General features: G+C 42.7%; 1 protein-coding gene across 4 annotated transcripts in view; it reads left to right on the forward strand.

Annotated features, from left to right (window-relative positions):
• Positions 1 to 9,498: 9,498 nt before the first annotated feature.
• The window catches only part of znf462 (zinc finger protein 462), a 52,032-nt gene continuing 47,958 nt past the window's right edge, over positions 9,499 to 13,572 (forward strand). For all 4 annotated transcript variants that reach the window (XM_070850204.1, XM_070850205.1, XM_070850206.1 and 1 more), the window contains exon 1: positions 9,499 to 9,584. The gene's annotated coding sequence lies outside the window, so the exon portion shown is untranslated. The remainder of the gene's footprint in view (positions 9,585 to 13,572) is intronic.

The following is a 13,572-nucleotide window of genomic DNA, read 5'->3' on the forward strand; positions in this document are numbered from 1 at the left end:
AGTCAATACTCTAACCGATTAATAACATGTTGCGTGCACTTGGAGCTGCATTCGTAAAGTTGAGCTGGATTCTTCCAAATCCACATGGAAGAGACACAACAAAGGGTTGAGAATAGGATAGCTTGGACCTCCAGATCTGATGAGATGAATGAGTAGTGGCCACCCAAACAGTTAGCACAGTAATGGACAGGGAAGAAAATACAGTAGTGGAAAGATTTGTAGTGGTCCCAAGTGGCAGCAACATCAAGGGGAAGGAATATGAGAAGCTGGCTCAGGAACTAGAGAGGAGGTGGAAAGACCAAAGTGGTGCCGTTGATGATGAGAGCACTTTGGGCTGGGACATCAATGTTTGGACAATGGTTTCAGGAGATTTAAGGAACAGCCTTCAAAATGTCTGTCAGGGAACCAGCACAGATCTAGAAATAGATCTAGATACCCACAAATTGTGAGAAAACCACACCTTAGACAGGCATATATTTTATATTTCTTTGCAGAGGTGGTTGAGCTCTGTTTCACTAGATGCTCATTAAGCAAACAGCAGGAGGTAGGTCGTATGTTCGCAAAGTCAAAGTACATTCATTTACAACCTGGGCTTTAATTGCCAAAAGCATTATAGTCAAAATTTAGCTTGGTGCAATTATTCAGTAGAGATGCTTTTGGGAAAGTCGACCCTAAATGTACAAGCTTGAATCTCTGAAAGACAGATACAGCAAGAGAGGCCAATTTGAGAAGACCTGGTCAGGAGAGGCAAAATGAAAAGCATAAAGATTCAATTTCGAATGTTGTTCAGTGATTCAGGTGTGATTGTTAGCTATGCATGTTGGTGTCTTGTTTGTCTCTCTCCTGCACTCTAAACTCTCCCTGTATTAGTCGAGATGCTTTTAAGGGGGGCTGACAGCAAAATGGATTAAATGGGGTTTGCTGACGGAATACATATCAAATCTGCGGGCATGCAATTGTGGGCTGCGGCATTTGCAAGGCTTATGACTTCTGCTGAGGCTGTGGATCCATCATGCCTTGGCTGTTCTCCTCTTCTCCTTGCTATTCAGATGTGGAGAAAGAGAGGAGCAGAAAAGCAAGAGGGAAAAGGAAAGAGCTCTTGATCACCTGCTTTGTCTGAAGTGAGTCACCTTGCAAATATATGAATAGCAAATGCAGGAAAAGTAATCTGGTGGCGCACTGGTACATACTCCTATTTGCATACCTGCCAGCCCCTGTAGTTAGCTCCTGCATTTCAGGACTTGGCACATCAAATACGCAACGGCATGCATATATTTTCTTCCTTTTTCCAATAACTGTGTCTCTTTTCATCTCGCCTTCCTTTGTTTCCTTTTCAATCCTGTCCATCTTTTCCCCTCCTCTATTTGCTTTTTGCCCCCCCCCCCTCCACCCCGCCACCTCACTCATCCTTTTCCCTCTGTCTCCCTCAGACATCAGGGTGTATTTCCCCCCCGGCAGGATGCATGACAGGGGAGCAGGTGGAACGGAGAGCAAATGACAAATCTCTCTCTTTCTGGCCCTCCCTGCATCTCTCTCTCCCTCTCTCTCCATCTCACCCACCGTCCTGCCAGAGGCCCTCCTTAGCCTTCCTTCCTCCCTCCTTCTAGCACTTTCCCATCCTATCTGACCACATTGATATTCAAATCTGCCCAGGCTGCATTCCACCTTCTCCCGACGTGAAGGTCTCTCCAAACCACCAAGGGAGAAAGAAGGTGGGCTAATGCCCCCACCCTGATTCCTAATCCACAACTAGACATACACAGATGACACACCATATGCTGTAGGTGGTGCTCTGCAGCATTCACATCCAGCTCAATGGCCGAACATTCATTATAGCATAAGCTAAAAGGTTGTGAGACTTCTTAGGTAAGGAAATGGACCTCCATGGGGGCCAGTCACTTCATATTTACAGTCACAAAGTTGTGTGTGCATTATGTGTTGATGTGTCTGTCCGCATGTAGCTGCTTGCGCAACACACAATCCCCAAAGAGAGATGACAGAGGAAAGTGAGAAAAGACTGTTTGTCTGTCTGCTGTTGCTGTTGACGACATGGTCCCACATGACATGTGAGCGCAGCCAACATCTCACATCTGGCCATGAGCTATCATTATCTTTGCCTTCTTCTCTCTGATGAATCTGCCCAGGTCCTTGCTGAGGAGCTGGGCTTTATTTAATGGGCTCTTTCAGCCGTGGTTTGCTAGGCGGAAGCCTCTTACAAACCCATTTAAAGAAGGGTCTATGGATTTCATGGCTCCCCGGGCGCTCTCTCCCTTCTTTCAATAAGGTGAAGTCCAAGGCTTTATCCATCCGTCAATGGGCCAGGGGAACAGTGGATGCAGCAGTTTTTAATCCCAGAGATGCCACTGTCCACTCTATGCTTGGCTGTTCCCTGATAGGAGGGCCTCCTTGTGCAGCTCTCACCTGGGGACTTTTTAGGTCCTGTGGCAGAGCAGATTTATTGTAACATAGATGGGGATAAAGACTGGGCACCTTGGACACGGCCTGCAGACAGAAACTTCGATAGAAGGATGGAGGGAGAGAGAGAAAGAGGGTGCAATCAGATTTGAATGCTTCTGGAGAGGAAACTATGACATACTAATTCAAATACACAGGTAGACATGCATGACATCTTTCATTCATGAGATGCAGCTCAAAGTACTTTACATAAAATTGCATTTATGAAGACTAAGAGTCTCCAGCCATGTCAGTGGCTTAGTGAGGCTGTACATGGGCAACACAGTCCTTTGGGCTGAATGCTGACATCATCATGCTAACATTCTCACCCTATCAATGCTATCATGTAACATTTGGTAAATAGCATTAGAAACTGTGCAGCTGAGGATGATGGGAATGGCATTCGTTTTTAAAGTTTTGGCGCTGGATAAAAAGTCAGAGGACCACCAACATTATTATAATTCATCGTTAGTAGTTTATCCTTCAACAGTTGTTGACATGTTTCTGTCGGGATCAAAGTGGTGGGCTGACAGACTGATCAGCTTTCCAACATTGAAATCCCTAAAGCGTATGCTGCCAGAAATATCACAATATCAAATAATAAAATGAGGAAACTATTTTGGCGTCATCTCTTCAGAAATAAACATGGCATAGAAGGCTTTTTCTTTTTTTTAACATTAAAGTTCCATTTGTTACAGCCCATTCATTTGACCATCTTTCTCTGCCTCACCCACTGGCATACAAATGAAAGGCTTAGTAGCTGAGGACCGATCGATGTATGATTCAGTTAGTTAGAAGCAAATAAAATGTGGTCAATTTTTGCCCTTTGATAAATCAGGAGCAAGAAACATCCACACCTCTCTCAGAAGTAAAAGTATTTTCTATTCTCAGTCCCTTGACTGCACCCCAGAGAATTGCAGGGCAGTGGTTAATGGCATTATCAGAGGCAATCACTTCACTGAGGTCAGAGAATGAGGACTTGAAAGCAATAAAATTCCCCACAATGAGAAATTATCCACCAGCACACACATAGTAATACACACATGCATGCACACACAATAGTATTTCTATAACGTGTCATATGCCAAAACTCTTTATTATTAATTACCCAATGTATTAATATGTTGCATTACATTATATTTTCGACTGTAGAAAACTGAATACTGCAAATAGAAGACATAAACCAAACTCTGGTTAGTGCCAATAATAATTTTTGACATGTTTGTGGAATGGCTCTATAGACAGCAATGTCAGTCTATTGTCAGTCCAGACTGAAATTACTCAACGACTACAATATATTATCATAGTAGTATAGCTACAAGTATTCTGCTATGCCATGAAACTTTGTACAGACATTCATGATTCCCACAACTGAATTTGGTGACTTTTTGCTCTTGTGCCACCATGAGTATGACTTTTTTAAATTTTATTTTGTAAAATGTCTCAACCATCATTGGATGGACCGCCAAGTTTGTATAGACATTCATGGTACCCAGAGGATGAATCCAATTGCATGCGGTGATCCCCTGACCTTTTATCTTGCAGCAGCAGTGGGTCAAAATTTGCCCTTGTCCAATGAAATATCTACAAGACGGATTGGCACATAATTTTGTCCAGATGTTCATGGCTCCCAGATGCTGTATCCCAATGACTACTCATCAGGTTGATAATTGTGGTTTTGAGTGAAATGTCTTGACAACTATTGGATAGATTTCCATGCAATTTGGTGCAGACATTATGTCTATTAATTGTAACAACTTTGGTTATATCTTTAACTTGCCATTTAGCACCATCATGAAACAATACCTGGAGAACTAATGATATTGCCCACCAGCCCTGGCTGTACTTTGTGTGCTAAAAATAAAAATTATACTTAATATTGCACCAAGCTAAACATCAGCATCTTACCGTTAACACGAAGCTCAAGTAGAGGCATTTGATTGGCTGTAACTCTTGGTCTTGTTAAGATAAATATTAATGTGGAAGGCATGATGTGGAAGAGTGTGTCCTTTAGTGACTTAATTAGAAAATTCAGAGTAGTAGAGAGATAGCAATAACATTAGCTATTATGACGGCCTTTTATTTGATCTTAAATTTATAATATCAAGGGCTGGAAAACAAAAAAAAAACATTGCATCCAGACGTACCCATTTGTCTGCATACAGCCCAAGTGTACAGATTGCTCCTACACACCATCAGTACCATCAACACCAGAAGAGCAGTCACAGCCAGTCAGCCGTGAGGGAGATGAGGGATAAACAGGAGTGGCAGAGCAATCCCTCAGCCTTTTAGAAAGGTGATGCATCCAGTGACAACATCTACAGATTAGAATATCATAGCCAAATGAGCTGTGAACAGGTTATGCAAATTGCTGGGCAGCAGTGTTCTGGCAGCCTAAAGCCATGCTGCTTCAATCACGTTTGGGCCATTCTTTTGACATCAGGCAGTTTCTTACAGACTGATAGCTACAAGACTGTATCAAAGCTTCAAATTTTGAAATTAATTCAATCTCCCCTGATGTGCATGTTAATGAATGGCTTTACATTTTTTAGATGCTGATTAAAGTAAATAAAAAATGCATATTTTGTCTAGTTCACTTTTACAAAGTGGTAGTTTTTTGCTGAAGGTCAGTAGAAATGAATTGTAATGTCACAGCAGGTTTTTTTTAGGTTTATACTGTTAAAACAATATATAAAAATTTCATCTTAATAACTAAAAATGCTCTATAAATATGATGATTAGGAACATTTTGAGTGTTCATACTCTAAGGGAAACAGCAGTGTTTTTAAATCCTGAGAGTAAAAATGAAAATGCTCACTCTCAGTCACAGATTTGTCTGCCATCACAAATTGTTGTGTTCCACAAAATATATAAAGTGCTCTCATTCAATAGAGCATTTTAAGTTTAGACTGCATAAAATTGCATTCAGATTACACAGCAGGCATATGTATTGGTCATTGTGCTATTTTGATATGTACTGTAAGTGCAGCATAATGATCGTACTGCCTGTGCTCTTGTGATTGGGAGGAAAATTTGACTTGAAACTACATGAGGTACAACAGAATAAAGGCTCACAGGCACCTGACTGACTAACCAGGTTTTTCTCTAGACCCTCAGATACTGCTCGAAAGACAAACTTGTCTTTATTTGCATAGTTCTCTTCACAGTCATGGGGAGCTGGAACCAGCATGCATTGAGAAGACAGCAGGGGGACACACTATACAGGTCACTTGTCTGCAGGGTAGACGGAGACAAACACACACACACTTTTGGGCAACTTAGGGCCTCCAATTCACCTGATTTGCATCTTTGAACTGTTGGGATACAGTTAAACACACAGACGAAAGCCACCTGAGCACAAGGAGAACTTGCAAACATGCAAATTTCACACACAAAAGGCTAGATCCAAGTCTGTCTTACCAGAGAAACACCATAAACGGATGCCTGAGCAACCATTTATGGTAATCCCGAAAACATGAAGACATTTGTGAAACATTTTTGATGAGTTAAAGGGCTTATCTAAATGAAATAGTAACTGAACCATTAATAATTCATGATCATTTCTCCATTTAGGCAATGTCATGACAATTTGCTGGATGCAACATCTCTGTCTGGGAGTCCTTGCAGACAGCAGCCACTGGTTTTATTTCCATTTTATTCACATTGTTATACTTCTGCTTTGTAATTCCAGTGATCCCTCATGCAGTAGCTGCAGTGTAATTTTGGGAGAAAAAGCAATTCTGGGGAGATGGTGTAGATACTGATGAAAGAAACAATAATATGTATTGCCATTTCTTTCATCAGAATCTCATAGAGAAATCCATTTCAATTAAGAAGACATGTCAAAACAATCCCTTCATTCTATTGTCTGTCGTACTTGTGAACATAAAAACTACATCAGAATTGAACAGGCACACACAGTTCATGTTTGTGTGTTTGTTGTGTATGTATGTATATGTATTGTATGTGTTTTGTGGGGAAGAGAAGTCAAAGGTATATATATATATATATAAAAAAAAAAACAGACAGCACAGTCAGACTTGTAGTCACATTAACTCACACTATCAGAGCGACAATCATTTTATCTCCTTATATCTCCTCTGTCCCCTCTCCACTGGCACACAGTGGGCCTCCTCATAATGTTTGCTGACCCATACAGGACTCCACTGTGTCTCAATTCCAGTCTTGGGAACTTTTCAAGGAGGTGCATTTGAGTTCTTGAACAATAAATTTGTTCTATATAAGTGGTGCTGGAGTTTTGACCTCTTTACACTATTTTTCCCTTCTCCATGCACCTTGGAAGTAGGTGAGGTTGTGCCAGAAACCCCAACTCTGCTTCTGCATTTGAGTTCTCTCCAGCAAACAAGAGAGTAGTGAGTACAGAAGCTCAGCATTTTTAATTCACCTCTCAGATGCCTCTCATTTATTCAGTTTTTTTCTCAAAAACTTACTGAATGAACTAACCAAAGATGCTTTATTTTAATTAGCAATACTGTTTTTCCAGTGAAATGGTGATGCATTAATATTAATGCATCCAAAGAGTCAGTGGCTGCCTTCTAAATCTGTACAGCACCCCCACTCCTCCCTCTCTCCCACTGCTTAGACCATCTGAATCCCTGACGACTGGTCTGTTTTTAGCCATGCTGGATGGAGGCCTGGCACGGTGTGCGGGGGAGGCCGGACCAGTGGGGATGTCCTGGTGCAGTCTGTCCTCTGCTGTACGCTGGACTCCCGGCCATCCCATATTAATCAGATTTGCCGCAGCAGCCATATGTCCAAGCAGCATGATAAACCCCGGCTGCTACCTGGCACCCACAGGACGCACTGTCAACACAGTGTGTGTGTGTCTGCATGGGTGTGTGTATTTCACACGTCATTCCCCCAGAGACTTTCCTTCAAAGATCTGTTTAGACGTCAAAAGTGTTATTGGCATGATTATTTCAGGTGTTTCATGTTGTTTGTCATTTTTGTTGAAAATTCCCGGAATAGAAAAAAATTTAAAAGTATGAATGAGCAAAAGGGCATTAGAGGTAAACCTGAAGGGGGAGGAAGTCATTTTTGGGCCAAGTGATCACTGGCCACAGTGTTTGGGAAATACATGGGGCTATGTACGTCACTGCAACAGGAGAACTGGCACTACAGACCTGCATTTAAAAAAATCTCATTCCTGTTTCCATCTGTCACCTTATGCTTAACAGCATATTATATATTCCATATTCACACATGATCCAGATCCCAAGGTGTCACATATTTTAGACACCGTTTGTGCCACACTGTATTACAGCATTGTGGAGGATCTGGCCCTGTTTTAACACTGGTGACACGGATAGCCGGCAGGTGGTACAAAGACTGACTGAATATCATTTCTTATCTGAAGCTTTCTATTAAACTCCACAGAAAAATATGCATTCCACAATCCATAATTCATAACCGAAACTCGCAAGAGGCAACACCAACACTTGTCAAACATGATTAACTACGTCTGTATCTTACACAAATTTAATTCCTCTCTGTGTCTGTGCCTGTAAATCAGCGAACAATCACTAGCGAGCCCACTCACAAGATTTGTGGCTTAGGTGTTTTCAGGTGTATGAATGTCACAGACAGGATTATCAGGCAAATAAATAAAGTTTTGGGAATTCAAACAACTTTGCTGTTGAATAATAATATAAACTAATTGAACAGACTGTGCAAAAGAGTTCACATGCTTTTGTCATAATCAGGGCAGGAGTTGTTATTGCCATCTACTGTCTGTAAAAGACAAAAGAAACTCACACATACAAATCTCAGTAATTACTATGAGCAAGTCTTAAAAATAACAATTTTGGCTTTTAGTTGAATATAATGTTACTTCGCCTATTAGTACATATTTTATAGCATTTTGTCCGAATTCTGCAAGATAAAACAATCTTTAGCTAGTTTGAGTGTGTGAGGAGAAGTTTTCCGAGAGGAGAACTGTGAGGTCTGCATTGTCATGACATCAAAAATATCCTATAGGGCAGAAATATGACAACGCTTACATTGTGAAAATATTCTACACTTACTGAAGTGCAACATTCAGAATAATAAGCATAACAACAAAATCTATCAAAGCAGATAAATGTTCTCGGATGACATTACAGTCGCTCAATCATGCAAGGTAGACTCTTCTCCTCACTACCCAACCGCCCATGCGTGCCCCTTTCTTGCCGCTCTACCCCCACTCACCCACCCACCCACCTACCCACCCACCCATCCTCATGCTGACATACATCTGAGCAGGACCCTGCACCTTTTGTCTTGGGCTCCCTCTTTGTTAGCAGCTGGTGGACAGAGCAGCAGCCTGCAGCAGCAGCAGCAGCAGCAGCATGTCTACTTTGCAGTTTAACAGTGTAATGACAGCATTACTGCAACATATCAGCTGCATTTTCTCTGAATGAAGGACGGAATGAATAAACACTCTTGTTTATTGTTTTATTTCAATACAGATGATAAATCTTTTGGGGAGTCTGATCATTGGATGGAGGCAGTACTGAATAGGACTAGTGATTATATACATATATTTATTTATTTTATTATTAGTGTACTTTGATATATTAATTTTACAACATTGGGTGTATATCAACTCTATTTAAATCTATCTATCTATCTATCTATCTATCTATCTATCTATGTCTTGTCTGTCTGGTTGAAGTGTGAAGCAGCATCATCACCACCAAAGTGAACTGCAGATAACCCCATGACGTGGCAGACACCGTATGGAAAGCCTATATAAAATTCACAGTGCCCGCATGTATCTGGTGGTGGTCTGAGCCGCTTTGCAGGCTATCTGACTTCAGTCTAGATGAAGGATGAGCTTCTCAGACATAGTCGTTGTCCATCCTGCTGATGCTCCCTCGTCTCATCGTAAACTCTTGTGCACCCTCTGGTGCTTGCTAGTCTCCCAAACTTCTTTGTGTAGCCTGCTTTGCAGATTGTCTTCCTTGTCTGTGTGGTTGCTCATTATTCAGAGACAGACGGATCTCAGGTCATCTGCAGCTGCAGCAAAGGAGAAGCAGGAAAGATGGCGATCATCCATTAGACCGACCGGGCGCACGCATGAAATACGAGGACAACTTTTGGGAGGATCGCTTGAGGAGAAGATTGTACCAGTGAGTTTTTTTTCCCCCCTCTTGCACTATATTTCCAGTTTCGCCAAGATTTTCGGCTGGGCTTTCAAGGTCTGCGAGAACGTCGGTATGGTAGATCATGGGATATAATTTGGAGAGCGCCTCGTGAATGACCTGGAAAGAGCTGACCCCCCCTCCCCTCGATTCTCCTTTTAGTCCAGGTCCAGCCGACTTGGGAGAGAAAGCCGGGGCGAGATTTTTAGTCGGGTGGGCGCTCCGGCTGGCACCCAAGCAGCCAAAGTCAAGTGGGTCTTCTCGCTTTCCAGTTAATATCCTAACCAGCCTACCGCTTCCTCGCTATGTCGCCTGTCGGTTTGTTGTCAAAGTGACACAAGGAAATGGACGCGGCGGTGTAAAGATGGGGTCGCCTGCGTGTTTGAGCAGCACCGGAGCGGAGTGTTTTGTTATTCTGACATGTCTGGTCAGGGGAATTAACCGGCCCCGGCTGTGCGTCCCCTCTCCGGCCGTGCGTGTTGTTGCGCGTTAGCTTCATGGAGAAGCCATTGCACGGATTGCTCTCCTCTCCCAACCAGCCTCCATTAGCGACACAGAGGATCTGGCATAGCCGCTGGTCCAGTCACACACACACACACACACACACACACACACATACACACACACACACTCACTCACTCACTGTGAGAGCCATGTCCAGTGTGAGGAGACTATATGTGCTCCCACCTCCTTCCTTTGCTCCTCTCAATTTTAAAAAAGAAACCTTATCTGGTGGCGATTGTGAGTCGGTTCTCCACAGGGTTGGAGCTAGATGTGTTGCTGGTGAAATGAATGTAAGCGCAGCGTTGCTTGAGCTATTTTTTTTTATTCCACTGTTTTGTTTTTGTTCCCGGTGCTTATTGCTACATTGTTACCCGCTCGTCCCCCCCCCACCCCCCATCCACCTCCAACCCCCCCCACCAGCACTGTTTGGATGCCTATTTGCTGTCACTGGTCTCATGTCAGGTATGTCACACTAGAAGGGCTTCACCATAAAATGGAGGAAAGCAGATGAGTCTCCAAGGAGAGCCCTGGAGTCAGACAGGCAGGATCCCTCACGCCAGAACAAAGGTTGTGTTCAAGAAATAATCGGCCACAACCTTCTTCTTCTGCTTCTTCTGCTTCTTCTTCTTCTGCTTCTGCTTCTGCTGCTTTAGAAGTTTAGTCTGTTAGAGGAAGCAGAAGAACTCTGAAAAGTGAGATCCTTTCAAGGTTAACTTCAGCGTTCTAACTCCATGGACTCGCTGCTTGCATTTGCATGATTAAATACAATTTGGCTCGTCATTTCTGTGGGGTATCTTTTTTTTTTTTTTTTAAAGAGAAGATTTACAGCTGACACTTCTGTGGACAGTAGCCTACTGTTTGTGTTTGCGGTGGCCGAGGGACACATGAATGAGACTGAACGTTGGGATGAATTTTAATGCTGAATAATGCAGTGTTTTGGCCATGCAGGTAGTTAATGTTCAACAAAGTGGTCTCAGCACACACACACACACACACACACACACACACACTCGCTCTCTCTGTCTTTCTCCCTCTCCCCTATGTGTGTGTGTGTGTGTGTGTGAGTGAAGCAATGGCTGTTGCAGATAGTTTCTTAAAGGAAGTTCTCAAGATCATTCTCTGTTTTTGTTTTGGATGAGTTTTTGGACATTTTTTTTTAACGTATATCTGTTATCTACACGCTCTGTGATGGTGTTCCGGTTTATAGTCTCATCCATTATGTATAGACTGATTATTTAAACAGACAGCATGTATTTGTACTTATTTATCTGCTGTTTTAAGGAAATTACATTCAAAGTTATATTGACTACTCTATTAGGTCGTTGGTCATCTATTAAGAAGCACTATGTTGTAACCCGCTCTGTGCCGCTGTACAGCCTGAGGTGACTTTTCACACTTTATATCCTAAAGGTGTCTGGTTGTCTGTTGACCAGCCTGTCAGGAGAGTGAAGGAGGTGTGTTTTCGAGCTGTAGTGTGTTCCTGTATGTGTGCGTGCGGCTGTGCTACGCTCTGCAGTTCCCCGGCCACTGTGTGAAATCTTGCTGACAAGGAGACTGTGAGCTTGACACAGTGTGCTGCGACAATGCTGGGGCTGAGAAGAGCAATCAAAATGGTGGCGATGCTCCTTCTCCCTGGCGTGGCAGGGCAAACAGGTTCTCAAGGAGGAGCTGATAGAGGACGGACAGGCAGGAATCTGCTGCGGTCGACACATTTGTCTTGCAGACGGGTGCAATGGATACAGTCTGGTGGATGGTGGATGTTCTGTAAACGAGCCCAGTGGTTTCACTCCGGGTGCGATTGTGATGTTTGAAGGGAGCTCGGCGACTGCTCGGATTGTCTCGGCCATACTGACACCGTGTGCTGCCTCTTTGCACTTAGAGTTGCTGTAGTAACTTTCACAAGTCTTCAACACATTCTCGACTCTTTCTCAAATGTAAAGCTCACTGGTGCTACACTAGAAGCTAATCTGTGTGCTCAGGTTTTTTCACTTCTTCTCTTCAGCTGAGGTCGTGTGGGTCAGGGCCGTTTGCTGTCGCTGTGTTAAAGATGGTATTTCCAGTAGTTTGTATCATAGCGAACCAAGGCTGGAATACTAACAGGACACAGTGGGCAACTGCTCAGGGGCCTCATACATTCAGGGCCCCCCAAGGTCCCCAGGCTCTTTGTGTGTTGTAATTTGATTAATTATAAATTTGCCTGGTAATATACACCACTAAAGGATGTTCAAAACTGAAAAGCTTGGGCCCTAAGGTGGCTCTCGCATTTCTATACAATATACTATTCTGGAGGCCCTGTCTTATGAAGACATTTGGTCACAGCTTTTCTAAGAAGAGAGAATTTGCTGCTTTTCTCTGTTTTTATATGGCTGTAAACTTATATACTGGCAAACCATTACTTTTCTTTGTCATTTAATTTGTTAGTAAATGTAATATCAATGAATTTAATCAGACTAAATTAGACATATGTATTTGTTGCCTTGGGCACTTATCACATTTCTTTAATGTTGTTGAGACAAAGATTAAGCAAAGAAATTATCATCAGATTAAGTGAATAGAACCTTAAATTGCAGCCCACCTAAATTGAATTTAATATCTAATGTATTTTAGTTAATATTCTGCTCACATGGTGCATATCTGTAAACAAATTTGTGTGTAATCGATTTATCACAAACTAACTGTCATGCAGACGGTTGGGACTGGGTTGTAATTCCTGCACAGAAATACTGGATGGTTGCTTGGACTTCAGGCAAAATGCACTTGGCGAATATGTTTATGTCCGTGGTGGGGGGCCGAATAGGGGTCCACGGCTCATTTTTACCCCAAGATCCCTTGAACAGCTTCACATTTCTTCAGCTGCTGGAACATTTCTAATGTATTTACACGGCATTGATTTATCAAATGGATAACATGGGGCTTGTTGCAAGTGTACATCCATGATTCAAAAGTGTCACTGACTAACCGGGACTGGAGTGCCACTAAAGCTATCCAAGCCAAAGTGGTTGAATTTTTACCTCTGCATAAAATAATGAATACACTTTGTCGCTGCAGTTCAGCTTTAAGGTGACAGGGCAGAACTGAACCATGGTAGACACTTTTAGAAAAAAATTACATAACTGGATTTTTGCAAGGTATTTCAGGATTACGCTTAAAAAACTCGACAGAGAGGACAGAGGATTAAACAAGAGAGACTTCTGTGATGGTTTGAATGCTGGAAGGAAGTGGTTGTGAAGCTCATCACTCTCTCTGATACTCTTTCTGTGTCTCTTTCACACAGACAGACACACACACACACACACACACACTCACACACGACTGCTCTCCCTCCCTGTCTCTCATTCACTCACTCACATTGGGTGATGCACTCCTCCATTCTTCTCTACCTGGGGCGGTGGAGAAGGCTAGGGAGACGCACAAAAGCAAATTGAAATGCTCCAGTGAGTGCTTTCTTGACATGATGCATGGCTCATGAGAT

Source organism: Pempheris klunzingeri, chromosome 19 (assembly GCF_042242105.1).
Source record: "Pempheris klunzingeri isolate RE-2024b chromosome 19, fPemKlu1.hap1, whole genome shotgun sequence".
In the NCBI taxonomy this organism is placed as follows: domain Eukaryota; kingdom Metazoa; phylum Chordata; class Actinopteri; order Acropomatiformes; family Pempheridae; genus Pempheris; species Pempheris klunzingeri.